The 17,729-nt window shown below is 39.4% G+C and overlaps 1 protein-coding gene across 3 annotated transcripts in view; it reads right to left on the reverse strand.

The window, feature by feature from the left end:
• The window catches only part of PLS1 (plastin 1), a 122,740-nt gene that overhangs the window by 89,257 nt on the left and 15,754 nt on the right, over positions 1-17,729 (reverse strand). Inside the window, exon 1 of one of the 3 annotated variants that reach the window (XM_007086336.3) lies at positions 13,245-13,302. The exons of the other annotated variants lie outside the window; for them this stretch is intronic. The gene's annotated coding sequence lies outside the window, so the exon portion shown is untranslated. Of the gene's footprint in view, positions 1-13,244; positions 13,303-17,729 lie in introns of those variants that run through there. 3 annotated transcript variants of the gene reach the window in all.

The raw sequence follows: 17,729 nt of genomic DNA on the forward strand, positions 1-17,729 counted from the left end.
ATTTTTATACTAAAAACCAATATCAATGCAGCCTAATCACAAAAAATAAAATTCAGACAAATTCCAACAGAGGGGCATGTTACAACCTACCTGACTACTACTCAAAACTCTGAAGGTCATCAGAAAAAAAACAAAGAAAAGCAGAGAAACTATCACAGCCAAGAGGAGCCTAAGAAATGTTAATTAAATGTAATGTGCTATCCTCAATGGGATCCTGGAATGGAAACAGGATTTTATATAAAAACTAAGGAAATATAAATACAGAGTTTCGCTAATAATGATGTAACAATATTGGTTCATTAATTATAACAAATGTACCACACTAGTATAAGACCTTAATAGGGTAATCCATGTGTCAGTGTGGGGCACGTGGAAAGTCTCTGTACCATCTACCTAATTTCTCTGTAAATCTAAAACTGGACTGAAAAATAAAGTTTATTAATTTAAAAAAATGTTACCACAATTAGATACCATTTTCACATCAAAATGGACGTAATCAAAAACAAATTGCAATTGCTGGTGAGGATCAGACACTGGAACTCTCATACATTGCTGGTAGGAATGTAAAATGGTGCTGTCACTTTGGAAAACAGTCTGGTGGTTCCTCAAAATGTTAAACAAATTACCATATGACCCAGAAATTCCACTTCTAGATATATGCCCAAGATAAATGAAAACAAATGCCCCCCAAAATACTTGTTCACAAATATTCATAGCAGCAATGTTCATAATAGCCAAAATGTGGTAACCACTCAGATGCCCATCAACTGATCAATAAATGTGGTAGGAACCACACAATGGACTATTATTCAGCCATAAAGAGTGAAATTTTGATGCTACAACATGGATGAACCTTGAAAACAATATGCTAAGAGAAATAAGCCAGACACAAGAGGCAACATATTGTATGACTCCATTTATATGAAATTTCAAGAATATGCAAATCTACAGGGAAAGAAAGTAGATTTGCCATTGCCTAAGCAGGGGATGGGTATGAAATGAGGAGTGTTAATGGATATAGTAAAATATCCTAAAATGGATTTATACTTTAAATGAGTGAATTGAATGGTATGTAAATTAAACCTCAATAAAGCTGTCATGTTAAAAAAAAAAAAAGGCAACGTCATCATGAGCACCAAGAACACTGATGGAACACTGTTTAATCCTAGTCAAGGCAAAGGTTTTAACAATGTCCGGTTAATATGAAAACTTTAATTTCCCTGAGAAGTCTTGCTGCTTGATTTTGTAATACCCTTAGTAAAATGCCTAAGGGCATAACATAATGGAAAGAACCTATGCACACAGAAGGCATGAATGAGTCTTTTTAGATTAAATGAACAATATCTTTAACATAAGGCCTTCCTAAAGTGTGCCTGAGATGTGAAATAGGATGCAAAAGAATATTCCCACTGATATTTAATAAATTAACTTGCAAAAACGAGTATCATGGTCCACTCTATCAGTACACTACCTTAGAATGCAGTCATTTCCTCTGAATTACTAGAAAATTACAATGTTTTTAGTCTCCCATTAATTGTCCCAGTCCTATGAGAAATTGAATACTAACCTTGCAGAAAACTTCAATTAAGGTTTTGTCGCCCACAGCACAATACATAACACACAGGGAGAATATAACTCAGTAAAAATTCAGCAACATGAATTTTTTTTATCCTACACATTTCAGATTTATATTAACAGGAAATACAATAATTTCAAAAACCAAACTACTTTGTTCAAAATTAAAAAGATGAATTTTTGCCCATATTAATCAAGTCTAATTTCATGAATCAAGAACTGAATTACAATTGACCCTTGAACAACAGAGGTTTGAACTGCATGGGTCCACTTATAGGCAGATTTTTTTTGTCGATACAGTACAGTACTGTAAATGTATTTTCTCTTCCTTGTAATTTACTTAATAACATTTTCTTTTCTCTACCTTATTCTTCTGTAAGAATATAGCATTATAATACATATAACCTCCAAAATATGTGTTCACTAACAGTTCATGTGATCAGTAAGACTTTATTTTATTTATTTTTTTTTAAGTTTTATTTGGTTATTTCGTGAGTGAGAGAGAGCATGCATGAAGGGGGGCTGGGGGAGGAGCAAAGAGAGAGGGGGAGAGAGAGTATCCCAGGTAGGCTCTGCACTGTCAGCACAAGCCTGATGACGATGATGTAGGGCTCAAAGCCATGACCATGAGATCATGACCTGAGCCAAAATCAAGAGTCGGATGCTTAATCAACTGAGCCACCCAGGCGCCCCTCAGTAAGGCTATTATGTTATCAGTAAGGTTTCTGGTCAACAGTAGGCTATCATCAGTAAAGTTTTTGGGAATTCAGAAGTTATATGTGGATTTTCCACTGCAGGGGAGAATGAGAGAATAGGTAGGCATCCCTAACCTCCAAGTTGTTTAAGGGTCAACTGTACTGTTAACATTAGACAAACTGTGAAACTCAGGTAGAATAAAGTTACTTACGGTTCTTGTTTCATTGACCTGCAGGAAAAACAGGCATCCAAGTCTCTAGTAGATCAGTGTATTAATATACATTTCTTTGAGCATCTTTATAAGCCACTCTCTTACTCCTAATTTGATTCCTTGTAAAACAATATAAAGTAGTTCAAAAGGAATATAACTTCAACTTATATGTGTCAGTTTATTTTAGAGGTAAAATGAGTTTTATATAATCTACAAGTAAAACATTATTATATATTATTATTTAATTCATTTCTGGAATTAGTTCAGAATTCATGTGAATCTACAAAGATCCTTATATTTTAACTCAAGCTATGCATCTGTCTCCTGAAAACGGACAGGGTATCTCTCAAGATTTACGGTCAGTAAAACACAGACAAGGGGTTAGCAGTCTAAAAATAAGGCACCAGGGGGTGCCTTGTTGGCTTATTCAGTAGAACATGGGACTCTGGATCTTGAGGTCATGAATTTGAGCCCCACATTTGGTGTAGAGCTTGATATCTAGATAGATATCTAGATAGATAGATAGATAGATAGATAAAATAAGGCACCATAGATTTTAAGTCTCTATAAGCAAGTAGAAGCTAGAAAGTACTAAATATGTAGTGGGGAGGCTGTGGGTATAGATTCATCCATTCATTAATTCCTTTTTATCTTATATTCATTCAACAACTTATCAAGTTCTGACTATGCATTAGGCAATGGAGACACAAAGTTAGATATAACCTTGTCCTCAAGAAGCTTACACTCAAAAAGAAAAAAAAAAAAAAAAAGCGGCAGCAGTTCACATTCTACATGGCCATCCACATCTGTGGCCCCAAGAACTTAAAATAAATCTTAGTGTTATTAGATTTTATTTTTAAAAAAAGTTACATTCTTTTTTGTTTAATTATTTATTTATTTATTCATTTAAATAATCTCTAAACCCAACATGGGGCTCGAACTCATGACCCCAAGATTAAGCGAGACATGCCCTCTTGATTAAGCCACCCAGGAGCCCCTATTAGAAGATTTTAATCTAAAATGTGTATGATACCTTTCAATTTAACTATTTAATCTTATTTAATTCACAGCAAAATACAAACCACCACCACCACCACCAAGGTTCAAATGGGCTGCGTTACTCCCCCACCTAGTGTACCTCTTAGCTGTAGATTGTAGGCAAAGGGGAGTCAGTTAGCTCTGTCCCACTCACTATGCTGCTTCTTTTATCAGTCAGCTAGCAAGTGGTAGCACCAGGGTAGCAACTTCTACTCACAAATCCACATTTTTTTGCTTTTCCAAGAACAATGTAGTTCTCAGGACAGGATACTTTTTAGGGGATACACACGGAAGATTCTCAAAATCTCCAATGAGACATAAATGTCTTTCCCATTTGTGAGTATCCCCCAGAAAGATGAACAAAAGGGACCACATGGTCTTAGTGCTCTTTAACGCCCAGACACAAGCTCTTCTAAACCAGTACTAAACCAGTAGACATTGCCCCATTTATAGCTAAAGCAATTCTGAAGAGACACCACATTGTCATTTACCCTAATCTTTCAGCACTTGAAGTCAGCTTCAAAGTATCTGCTGAGGACACCATACTGATATCTTTAGCCTTAACTTTTGAATTCCCTTGTCTTCCCAGAACAATCCAGAACAAGTACTACAATCACTAGACCTAGCAATTTATTTATTTTTGTTTCATTTTTATCATCTGTCTCAGAAATTCAAACCAGTTGACCTTTTACATTTTACATATTTTTTGAAAGACATTAATGATAATTTTTGCAAATCCAAAAGATGACCTATTAAAATCAAAACCAAGGAAAAGTATTTTTAGGTATTTATCTAAGAGAGTATGAACTATAGATTAATGCACTGTAAGAAAGAGGGTTCCTCCTCTTCTGATGTGTTTGGGGGTTAGGAGGGAACTGACAGAGTAAGCCAAGGTAAGTCTATGACCCAACACTGCCTGAAGACTGAAGTCCAAATCCCGATAACCTCATACTCAAAATGCTCCACAACATTCCCTAAATGCCTTTCCAGTCTTATCACCCTGCACTTCCCCAAAGTGAACCAGAGTATTCATCCCCAACTGGACCTGCACTTCCCTGCTACACCTCCATTCTGAGGTTCAGTCACCCCTTGTCTGGAATGCCTCTTCCTCTCCCTGCTGACCATTCTCTCCCTGGTGAGCATCTGCCAACCTTCAATGACCACCCACTTCAAATGCCCCCTCCTTCATTATTTGCTATATGTAGACTAATGCTCCCTCATTTCAGCTGGCTTTCAAAGATGCATAAAACATCAGAAGATGGCATAAATCATCACTCCCTCAACTCTGTCCTGCCTCCCCTACTTGTTACAATGGAAAGAGAGCCTTCCTTCATCTCAGCCCCATCACTCTTGGCTTCGATCATTCCTACAGCACGTGGCACCAGCTGCCCTGTACTGGAGCCATGAATTCATGCATCTCAACTCTCCTATAAGACTACACATTTTCTAAGGGCAGGGAAGGAACTTTTTGCAATTGTGTACATCCCACCTCTTAGCTCAGAGCTTACAAACTATTCCAATAATACTTGCTGAATAAAGTTTAACATTATATCCAGATTAGCAAAAATAAAACCCAAGTATGTACCCCTTGAATATACCAGTGGTCCATACTTGGTTTGGGATTCACTCCTAACATCATCTAGCTGATACTGGCTGTTCAGCTTTCCATGGTGGAATGGCCATACTGACTAAACAGAAGTTATTTAAAAATATGTGATATAAGAAAAGGACTGGGGCGCCTGGGTGGCGCAGTCGGTTAAGCGTCCGACTTCAGCCAGGTCACAATCTCGCGGTCCGTGAGTTCGAGCCCCGCGTCAGGCTCTGGGCTGATGGCTCGGAGCCTGGAGCCTGTTTCCGATTCTGTGTCTCCCTCTCTCTCTGCCCCTCCCCCGTTCATGCTCTGTCTCTCTCTGTCCCAAAAATAAATAAAAAACGTTGAAAAAAAAATTTTTATAAAAAAAGAAAAGGACTGATTTCTAGCGAGAACTGGGTAGTGGGGGTCTAGAGTGGATAAGGAACTTCTAGAGGACAGACAGCAAGGGGCACAAGGCACTTGGTAAACGAGACTAAAAAACAAAACAAAAAAAAAAAACTTGAAACATCAATTTTGTGAAGGCAGTACAGTCTCAAAAGAAAACTATTTTTTCCCTAGCTCATCTATTTCACACTTCCTTTATTCCAGCCCATTGTTTCTCAAAGTGTGGTTCCCAGATTATCAGCCTTACTTGGGAACTTGCAGAAATGAAATTCTCCAACCCCATCACAGACCCAAAGAATAAGCAACTCTAGAGATGGGACCTAGCAGTCTGTTTTTCAACATGCTCTCCAGGCGATTCTTACGCATGCTTACATTTTAGAACACATTCAAGTACCTGCAGTTTCCCAAAGAGGTCAGCTCTTTCTTGTCTCCACGCTTTTGCTCCTGCTGTCACTGCTCCACGGAATGCTTTTTCCTCCATCTATTCTCAATAGACTGAACTTGTGTTTTCAAGGCTCAGCTCAAAAGTCTTGACACCTTCCTCAACCCAGTGAACAGAATTAATGGCTCTCCCAAAGCTTCATTCTGCCCTTCCTCCTGGTGTTTACTCCTGTCACAGGCTGTCCCTGTGTCTGCTTCCTCCATCTGACTGCAAACACATGAGTACAAAGGACATGTCTCACTGACAGCTCTGCCCCCAACTCACCTTCCTTTATTCAACTGCAGCCCTTTGATTTGGTAGAGGAAAGAAAATTATTCTTCTGCAATAAGCCTCTGATTGACAATGAGCAGCCTGCTGAGAGTCATCCAAGCCCTCTAGCCCTAATGAAGATTAATAAATATCCTTATCAAGGAACATCTGAAGTCCAGGAGGCAGTTGTTGAAGGCCCCTCTGGCAATGGAGAAATCTCTTGAAGAGCACCATAGTCAAGGCTTAGCCACAAACATATTTAGGATTTTATAAAAAATATAAATTTCATTGAGAAATTATTCCCTCTGCTCAGTAAAATATGGATTGGTTGGATGAGCACTGGATTTGGAGTTAGATGAAGCCCCAGGAGGACAGGGCCTTGTATCTGTCTTGGCTAGCACTATGGTCCCATGCTGAGCTCAGACATTTTGTCAGATGCTGAAATTAGAAGACACAGATAGGAGTTCCATCTTTGTCCCTTTTAACTAGGTACCCTCAAGCAGGCAAGTCAATCTCACAGTCTTGGCCATTTATCAGTGAAAGACTAGGTACCCTCAAGCAGGCAAGTCAATCTCACAGTCTTGGCCATTTATCAGTGAAAGACAGCAAAGTCAGAAAATTATTACAACTATCAATGAATACCTTACCTCCTTATCTTATAGTTTACTAATTGCTTTCACATTCACTGCCTTGTTTGATCATTAAACTAGAAGGCCTCCCTTCTCATCAGGTCAGACTTTGCCTCTTCATCCACAGCCCTGAACACAAGCCAAATGATTTCAGGTATCGAAACTTTAAATTACCCGAAGGAGCTCATTCTGATTAACCATTATGCATTCAGAGATTCTCAGATTACCTTTCTCCAGTGACAGTGATCTTTTTTTTTTTTAATTTGTTTATGTTTTGAGAGAGAGGGAGAAAGTGGGCGCACAACCACGAGCACACGAGGAGGGAAGGGGCAAAGAGAGAGGGAGAGAGAGAGAATCCCAAGCAGGCTCCATGCTGTCACCACAGAGCGTGACTCGGGGCTCAAACCCACAAACTATGAGATCATGACCTGATCCGAAATCAAGAGTTGGACGCTTAACCAACCGAGCCACCCGGGCACCCCTCCATTCATAGTGATCTTGAGTTTAACTTGGGCTATTTGAGGATAAGAAAAGGGATAAAACAAATTGCTATTATTGTTGTTTTTCCAAAATTAGTTCACTTGCATGACAACTTTGCTAAAAAAAACATCATTGAATTTATGTGAGCTGTGTTTCATGGCTGACACCTTACTGACCTGATAACACTTAAACTCTACAAGAACTAAGCCACTCTTGAAAATACCACCTGGACCAAAAGAATGTCCCAATGAACCTAAACCTGAGGACAGAGAAAGGAAAAAGGGACACTTCACCAGAATAAAATGCTAAGAGAGCCTTCAGATGAAAGATTCAGGAGTATGAAAATTTTGGGTTTGTTCCCAAAGGTTATAAATACTAACTTGATATTGAGCTAAAGGTTCAATTATGTACTAACTTGGTACTGTCTTTCCACCAAATTATTGATGAATAGCATTAAAACCTAAGCAGAGGCTCATTTATCAAACCTCAAAATTCTGTTTTGCATTGATTTTTATCTATAAACAGTACACTTTGAGCATGTATCATCAAGGACAAAAAAAAGAGGAACCAATATAGCTACAAAGGATGGCATTTAAGATGACAAAGTGAAATGAGACAAAAAGTCTACTTGTGACTTTGATCATTCACTGGAAATGAGCTGGTTCTGAACCTGCTTTTCTTTCATTTCAACAGTTTAATCTAGATTCTGAGCACCAGCTATGGGAACAATGTGTGAATGCAGCTGGTACTTTCTAGCTAAGGCATTCAAATTGCTTGATCAACATCAGTTTGAGGTCACAGATTGTCATGCATCACTTTGGATTTTACAACTGTGATCTGTGGGGTAGGTTTACTCTTTTATTCATAGAGTGCAGAGGGCCCCAACTGGGAATTTGTTGTAGGGAATAAGGTTTAGACAAGTAGACCTTGGTCCAATGCTTAATTACCATTCCTGGTCCTCTTACACACATTTACCAATGTTTTAAACTCAAATTCAACCCAAATTCTATTATGACGGCAACTGCTAAAATCACTTGTTTCTTGGTTCTCCAGCAAATTGAAGGGGATTTTCATCACTTTTTAACTTAGAAAAAAAAGGTGTTATTTCTTGGATCTTTAAACTATTTATTGAATTTATCAATAATAAAGTAAATAAATGTCAACTATTTCCCCAAAAACCTTTTGCTTTTTATCATGAAGAAGGCACCCTACAAACCTTCCATCTTACAAAGACCATCCATCCACCTCACCATTGGAAAAGACAGTTTCTCATGTTTCCTCTGTGGTTGGCTTAGATTTTTTGAAGGAGGCATGTCTGTGTGCAGTGAGTTATCATTCAAATATTCTTGTAGCTTTATAGCTCTGAATTGCTTAAAAGTAAATAAAAATTTAGTTTCTTATCAAGTCTAAAGTTCTTTCACAATTGGGCTTTATGAGCAAACTATCTGTAACTCTACTGAAAGATAAAATACCTTCTGATGAAACAAGTGTTTTAAATAAGAAACTCCCCAATCATCACTCTAACATGTGCCCTTTCTGTGCTCATGGTATTACTAAAAAGCAACTTGCTTTTACAGAAGCCATGTTACATGCTTCTCACCAAAAACAGGCAATAAGTAGTTTGAGACAGAATAGTACAGAAAAGATCATTAAAGCCGAAAGACCCTCACATCCTGTGATCTTTTATGTCAGCAAAATTTCCAGCAATCAAGCTTGTGTAACCATTTTATAACCCATAAACTTGCACATAGTACAAAGGCCTCTTTCTCATTCTCCTTGATTTTCATCATCATCAAGAAGAAATGTGGAATTGGATCTTTGTTCAGGGAAAGAGCTGGGTGATAATGATGACTTCTTGGATGTTGTGATGGGTTGAAATGGATGGAGGCCAAAAGCTAGGGGCCTTTCCTTTCATATCCATACCACATGCCCTGGGAAAGCACAAACGAGGAGAAAGTGAAACAGAAGCGAGAATTGACAGGACTCAGCACAGAGAGGGGAAGAATGCTTTCAGTTGGATTCCATGTTGAGACTCCCATGAGAGAGTAATTAGGTTCATCAAGGAGGTGGATGGGAGGCATTTTCTCAAGGGCAACTCACTGGTCAAATTTGGGGACTGCCAGTTCTGACTCTAAACTATTGTCTCTGGGGGCACCTGGGTAGCTCAGTTGGTTACGTGCCTGATTCTTGATTTCAGCTCAGGTATGATCTCACAGTTAGTAGGATTGTCTCTCTCTCTCTCTCTCTCTCTCTCTCTCACTCTCTGGCCCTCCCCTGCTCGAGTGTGTGCGCACACATGCACTCTCTCTCAAAACAAACATTATTTTTAAAAAGTAAATTGTTATCTCTTACCTGGGGGCCTTCCCTGAGGTATCTATGCTCACCTCCAACCACAACAAGTCCACACTGACATCAATTTTGACTGATGTCATAATAAAAAAAAGAGAAGTAATCCCTCTATACTTGGCCAAACCTCCCCCTCTACCCTGGTAAATCATCTCTCAAGCTCTGTCCTCTCAGCTGCTCTCTCTTCTTAACTGCTTTGTAAGAATAAGCATCACTACCAGTTGAAGACGGTGATCAACTACATTATGAATGTCAGTGGAAGAGATGTGCCATCAACAACTCCCTCAATGCTGTGTGCACAATGAAAAGGCTGTGTTTTGATTTGCAAAATGGCTATTTGCAACATCTGTTCCAAGTAAACAAATATTTCAAACCACCTTTTGAACTGAGATTTTGAATTCAGAACCACTGCCTTCTGTCTTGTTTTTCCAAGTAGACAGTCTGATCACAATTCTCTCTTAAACCTACTCCCACAGTCATCACCTTCCACCTCGTGGTAGTGTAAAATATATCTCCCCAATACACTCAGTCCAAGGTCTTCTGCCCCAGAGAAGCGAGGCTACCATATTCTTTCCAGACTCAACTCCATTGTGTGCAGACTCTCAGGACTGCAGCCTGACCCCTCCTCACTCTGTGTACTCAACCTGGAAACGGCCATTTATGGCTTGTGTCTTATCTCTTCTGATGATGCAGACACCCTCCCAGTGGCCACCAAGTTCCCCCATACCTCCTTTTACATTGTTCTCTGAGGTTTTTTGATCCAAAGAACATCTCAAACTGGAGTGCCCTGCTGCCAACTCAAATTAAACTTGAGTCTAATAACCGCAAAAAGTTAATGAAATGAGCTAATAGTGAGGAGATGTGAACAGAGGCTCTGCCTACACCACCAACTAGCTTATTAGTTAAGCATAACTCATTTTCTCTTCTTATAATAAGGGAATGGTCTAGATAAAGTAAGTAGGATAGGTCTATGATTTTAAATGCCTACCTTTGCTTCCGATTCTGTGTCTCCCTCTCTCTCTGCCCCTCCCCCGTTCATGCTCTGTCTCTCTCTGTCTCAAAAATAAATAAAACCTTAAAAAAAAAATTTAAATGCCTACCTTCCCCAAGCCAAAATACACTTATTTATTCATGTAATAACTACTGTCTAATATTGCAAAGCTATTTGCCTAGCATTGTGAAGAGTTAACCATTCCCCAAAGAGCTTATCATCTAGAATGGGAAACAACCATATCAATAACTATAAGAAACAGAAAGAGATAATGTCACAACTGGAGGTATTTATAAGATAAAAACATTACAAGCCCATTACCAACACACCAAGCCTGAAACTCATTTTCAGTAGATCTTTTCTCCTCTGCATCTAGTCTTTTACCAAACCTTTTTCCGGAGTGCCTGAGTGGCTCAGTCAGTTAAGCATCTTACCTTTGATTTGGGCTCAGGTCATGACCTCACGCTTGGTGAGACTGAGCCCTGCATTGGGGTCTGCACTGACAGTGTGGAACCTGCTTGGGATTCTCTCTCTCTCTCTCTCTGCCCCTCCTCTGCTTGTGCACATGCTCCCTCTCTCAAAATAAATAAACTTTTAAAAAATGTTCAAAAAAAAAAAAAAAAAGAGCCAACATGCTTAAATGCAGGCCTGGGCAACTCTCCCCTATTATGATTTTACCCCTTCCCCAGCACTCTCCAAACTGATCCATAATCTGTCATCAGAATATGAGAATCACCCAATAGGCTGGTTTGACTTGGCCACTGTCTTGCTACAGGTCTAAGGTGGCCTCCTCCATATTATACAATATCCACATCAAATCACTTTACAAAATGGTCCATACTTCAACTCCCTCCCACAAATGGTGGCTGAGAACATACTTAGTGCTGGATGAGATGTCGAAGTCATAGGCTTTAAGCTCTAAAAGCTTACAAACTGTTGGGAAGTTGGAACACATGCTAATATACAATAATCAGGGATACTAAAGATGAGGGGGACACTAGCAGCACAGACAACAGTAATAAATGCTATAGGGTTCAGAAGAGGGAGAGCTACTTTCTGGCTGCAGTAATCAAGAAAGGCTTCTAAGACAAGATCACACGTGACCTACACCTTGCAGTATGGGCAGGACTTCAGGGAAGGAGGCAAAAAGACATTCTGGGCCAAAGGCCCAATGTGACTGAGGCAAGAAAAGGAGGGAGGTTTCAAAACCACCAAATTGTTAGGTGGGGCCTGAGTGAGAGGGCATTTTTTGAAAGGTGTTTACAAGGTACTATCAAGCTTCGTAATAAGCAATGACTAATTTTCTGCTTCAACTAGACTACATGTAAGAAGGTAGAAGAGAAAAATAAAGTTTAATAATCTACCCAAACTGGGAAGAGAGTATCAGCAGGGTTAAAAGAGCCCTAAAATCAGAAAACCTGGGCCCAAGGCCCAGCTTTTGCCAAGGAGGGGCTCTAGCAGCAACAGCAAGTCATTTAACCTCATAGGTCTCGGTTTTCTTATTTGTAAACTGAAGCAGCTGAACTGGCTGACCTCGATGGTCTCTATAGTCCAAAACTAAACCAACTGTATATTATTTCTGTATTAAAACATTCATCATGGGAAAGGGGGGGGAGTGAAGGGAAAGGAAAGTATCTGTATTCCCTTTCCATATAGGTTTCTCTTCCTGAACTAAAAATTTCTTTTTCTTAAACTCATTAATTCTATGTATATGTCTCCCACATCATAAATGTAATACTTTACCTAAATAATGTTCAGTGTGTGCCCCCTTACCTAAAATTCTGTGGCTCATGAGTTATCCAACAAATTTGTGCAGCAGGGCCTTAGCTTCCTACAAGTGTATCCAATACCGCAGCTCCAGGGTAAAATATCTCTGGATGAGCCATAAGATGTGACCGGATAAATAAAGGACAGAAAAGTGAGAACTCGTTACTCACCTAAAAGAGCACTTCGTTTTAATAGCACTAAATGAAGCCTGAAACAGAAGTAATGGAGAAAAAGTAAGGGGTGGGGGGAGTCTTATCTTTCATTAAGTTTCTACTTTAAAATGCAGCTGAAATGCTTGAAGTGTCTGGCACGGAAATTCGCTGAAAGTTGACATTTTTTGTACTGCATCCAGGGGCCCCTTGCTCCAGGAACGGCACCAAAACCAGAAACCACGGATGCGATTTCACTCCAGCCCTATTGATCTTATGCACCAAAAGGCCAAAGGCAAATAAACCACTCGCAGAATTGAAGTGAAACAGGCTGGATCAGAAAGCCTCGTCAAGCAGCCACCCAAAGTTTAAGAGACAGAGAGGAATATAGAAAAGTTAACAAAATGCCTAACTTCAAGCAGGGAATCATAATTCAATTCTCAGGGTTACTGTGTAAGCAGCATAAATACATGATTTAACACCTGCCCGCACTCCAGGCTGCCGGACTGGGCAGGTGCACACCCGGAGGTCTGCTGGCGCCGCACTGCACAGCCGGGCGCGGGGAGCCGCCTCTCGAGCGAGGGAAACCGGAGAGACTCCCCTCGAGCGGCTGTGCTACAGAGAAAAAGTGAAACTTTGGTTTCTGCCTATTCTTCCAGCCTTCCTCTCGGACCCCACCACCGCGCCCCGTACCTGCCGCAGGCGTCGAGCGCGCAGCTCCCGCTCGGTATCCAAACACTCCCGGCTCCACTCTGCGGATACCACGCCGGGGCCACCTAGCTGCTGCGCTCGCACCACTACGCATGCCCGGCCGGCACCCAAGCCAGCAAACTCTAAATCCACTTGCCGGGTTTTAGCTGCGGTTCCTAGGGGAGAGGACCAGAACCCGGGAGCCGGAGTTCTGCCCGGGAGTGGAAGAGGAGTTGCAGGTGCTGGGAGAGGTGAATGGGCGCTGCTGCAACGTTATCCCTATTGCCCACAGTTACCCAGAAAGTACCCTGCTCCAAGCCTAAAGCTGACCGTCTACACATTTGGAAAGAGCTTAGTAGAGTGGTCCTCAAACTTGAGCATGAATCAGAATCAGCCGGAGGGCTTGGTAAAGCATAGATCACACATCCAGAATTTCAGATTCAGTTGGTCTATAGTGAGGCCCAACAATGTACATTTCTAACACTTTCTAGGGTAAACTGATGCTACTAGTCCTGGTACCGCTCTTTGCGAACCCTTGGTCTAGAGAAAAGATATTTGGTATTAAAACAGGGAAGTTTTCTCACCACCAAACCCCCTTTTAGGATTTCACATAACACTTCCTCTTCATTTAACAGCCACACCTGCTTTAAAAATAAATAAATAACTACAGCTCACACTCAAACAAAGGTGGGATATTTCCTCTAGCATGTGAGCCAAGTAAATGGGATGCAGCCTCAGGAGTTTGGGCATACTTTGCCTGTAGCATAATCTACAGCTTTGATCCCTCCAGTTCTGTCCAGGCAACACGAGGGGTCCCTATTTTGTTGCCTCTTTAACTCAAAGTCCTATGTGGTCCCTTAGTGTCTAGTGCAGTACTGGGTACAAAATAGGTACACAAGAAATCCTGAAATGGTATCAGCAGGGCTGGAGAGACGAAGAAGAAGGCTGTTGAAATCATTTTAGGAACCCAAAGTAAGTGATAAGCAATTAAATATGGAAATAAATGGGCTGATAAGGATTTCTACTTGCCTTCCACCTAGAGAAATCAGTGGATTTAGTATCCTTATCTGAGCCCAGATACACAGGAAGACTTGAGTACATAAGTTCTCACAAAATATTTCTTAAAAAATTAAACACACCTCTGCCATGTAACTCAGCCATTCCACTCATAGGTATTACCCAAGAGAAATTAAAACGAATATTTACACAAAGACTTAAACACCAATGTTCATAGCAGCTTTGTTTCACAATAGCCCCAAACCAGAAGGAACCCAACAGGTGAATGGCTAAACAAACTGTGGTATATCTATGCAATACAATACTACTCCACAAAAAAGGAAAGAATTACTCATAGAGTCTTCAATATAGATAAATCTCAAAATTATTACACTAAGTGGAAGAATCCAGAGACAAAAGTATGATTGATTCCATTTACATGAAGTCCCAACTAACCTATAGTGACAAAAAGCAAATCAATATTCCCCTGCAGCCACGGATGGAGGGAGGGATGAGCTGTAAAATGGCAGTAAAAATCTTTTGGAGATGATGGAAATCTTGTCTTAATTGTAGTGGAGATTTCAAAGGAATATACAACTGTCAAAACTAAATTGGGCATTTTAAATTTATGAAACTTATTTTACATAAATTATTCCCTAATAAAGATAAGAATATAATTAATCAAATATTCCTATGAGTCTTTACTTGGTGGGAATATTGACCAAGATAAGTTCATGAGGAAGTATAGAACTCAGATATGGTGTAATCTGATTTGAAAGGAAAACAAAACAAAAAAAAAAAAAAACAAGAAAGAAAGAAAGAAAGAGAACTCATCCTCTGTGGAAGAAGAAAAAATAATCAGTATAAACTATCTGAAACAACCCATCTCTAAAAGTAAACAACCCCAAGATGTGATTTGCAAATGTATTGCTGATTAAAGTATTTCCCAAGAGTATCTACAAACATAAAATAGCAAATAAAGTATATCATTAGAAATGCACAACCAGGGCATAATAACTATAAAGAAAACCATTATCTGCTGAGCTGATTATATCTCTAACAATAAGAAATAAAGTTTTCAAACTGTGTTTCTGGAGCCTGAGGTATCATGGAGATGATAAATAGGCAGGGCTGTGGGTCAAGGACTACAGTTCCAAGAACCCACTATCATTCTCATATTGAGGTATTCTCTGAGATTTTATTTGATAAAAGAGTTCCCCTGATAATTAAAAAAGCAATAGTTTGAAATCAACATACTTCAGATTGATCAAAAATCAACAGAAATAATGGCATCAGGTAGGAAGAATTTACAGAGAAGATGCTATAATTGGTGGGCACAAGTATTATTATGATCATCAAAAATATATACTCTAGTTATAATAGCCATATGTCCCAATTTTTTCATAATAGTCCCAATTTTAATATTTTTTTATCATGTGAATTTATGTCCAATCATGTGTTCCAACTTTTGGTTGAAAAAAAAAAGCACCAACATAAATCAAAATAGGGATAGTTTTCTGTCTCTTCTACAGTGTATATAAAATATTAGTAATATATTAATATTAATAATAACATAGCGAAGTTATTGTGCTCTTAATATGTGCCAGTCCCTGTTTTAAGCACTTTATAATGTTTTCTCATTGAATATCCATGACAACCTTAATAAGCTATCCTCATTTTATAGGTGAGAAAACAGAGGCACAAAATAGTAATTATTTTTCTTGAAATAAAGACAACTAAATGAAAATTAAATAAAAATTAAATTGAAAATTGTACTTTATTTAAAGACCATCTTTGCTGATTCCACATTTCCCAAGGAGCCTCTGGATTATTAATTTATTTTCCAGGCTTATTGATACTGGGAAGGAGACCAGAAAGAGCAGAAATTTACCACCACCATCATCTTCACCACCATCTCTAATGCCTGTTCCATGTTTTCTATGTGCTAGCTGCTCCAAGAACCTTTTGTTCTTCACCACATTTTAATGCTCACAAGGACAAAAGTGGAGATTCAGAAATATTGAGTAACAGAGTGTGAACAAACAGTGAAGAAAGGATTCCAGCTCGAATCCTACTCCAAATATGTGTTATTATCACAAGTAATCCCTCCAAGTTATAATATATCCCAAACTCTAAATGGAAAAAAAAAAACCCACCAAGAATTCTGGGTTATAAAGTGAGTCTATGTGAATGTGGTCAGTGTTAGTTCCCTAGAGCCTGAGAGTTTCTGAAATGTTTATGACGATAATACCCAACTGCTACCCAGCCCTGATCCTAATCGAGGACTACTTATGGGTACCAATTTTACCTCCCATTTCAGGAAAAGTAGGTGTGTTTTGAATGACCCTGGGTAATACCAGGAAGTATGTAGGAACATATTTACTTTATTTGACCCCCCCCCCTTTTTTTTCCTAGAATAAGGGACTAGAGAAGAAAACTATATGTGAAAAGGGCTAATATTCAGTTCATCTCTGGCTTTATTATTATTTTTTTACATCATTGGGAGGAAAAAGAATAATCTGATAAATAAAACAGAAAATAATGCAAATCTCCCCCCCCCCTCTCTCTCTCTTCCTGTCTCTCTCTCTCTCTCTCTCTCTCTCTCTCTCTCTCTCTCTCTCACACACACACACACACACACACACACACACAAACACAACTTAAAATAGATTGGATCAAAATAGTTAACCAAGCACATACATCTATATCCTACTTACCATATAAAAACCTTTGAAAATTAGAGAAGATACCTTTTATTTTTATTTTTTTTTAATGTTTATTTATTTTTGAGAGAGAGAGAGTGCTGGCAGGGGAGGGGCAGAGAGCAACTGAAGCGGGCTCCAGGCTCCAAGCTGTCAGCACAGAACCTGATGTGGGGCTCAAACTCATGAACCATGAGATCATGATCTGAGTTGAAGTCAGATGCTTAACTGACTGAGCCACCCAGGCACCCCAAGAAGATAACTTTTAAAAGTAAAAAATATCCTAGGAAAAGAATAAAAACTGCCATCAGCAAACCAGCAATGTTGAGAAAAGACAGTCTACAGATAGGGTCATATCTCAGTAAAAGGAAGGGAAATTCATCTCAAATCTTATTGAGGAGTCCAGAGCAAAGGAAGAAGCAGTGAGGGGAAGGCTGTGCACTCTCAAAATTAACAGATCAAGAATTGAGGGGCAGGCACTGAGGAACTCATTAGAGACAGAAATCAGGGAAAGAGGCTTAGAGTAGGTCAGCTAGTCAACAACTTTCACCTCCCCAACTGGTTCTAAATGGTGACCAAGGTACCTACAGACTTCCAGGAAGAACATGAGTCTCTCACACCTTAAAGATAAACTGCCATCGTATCCTTACTTCTCCAGTGCTCTTCCTTACACCAAACTGGCAGAGGACAGCTATAGTTAACCAAAAGGCAAAGTGAACAGAGATTCTAAAATATAAAACTGAACAGATAACTAAATATTACCACACATTTGGCAGGAAGGATCAACATA

Source organism: Panthera tigris, chromosome C2 (genome assembly GCF_018350195.1).
Source record: "Panthera tigris isolate Pti1 chromosome C2, P.tigris_Pti1_mat1.1, whole genome shotgun sequence".
Lineage (NCBI taxonomy): Eukaryota > Metazoa > Chordata > Mammalia > Carnivora > Felidae > Panthera > Panthera tigris.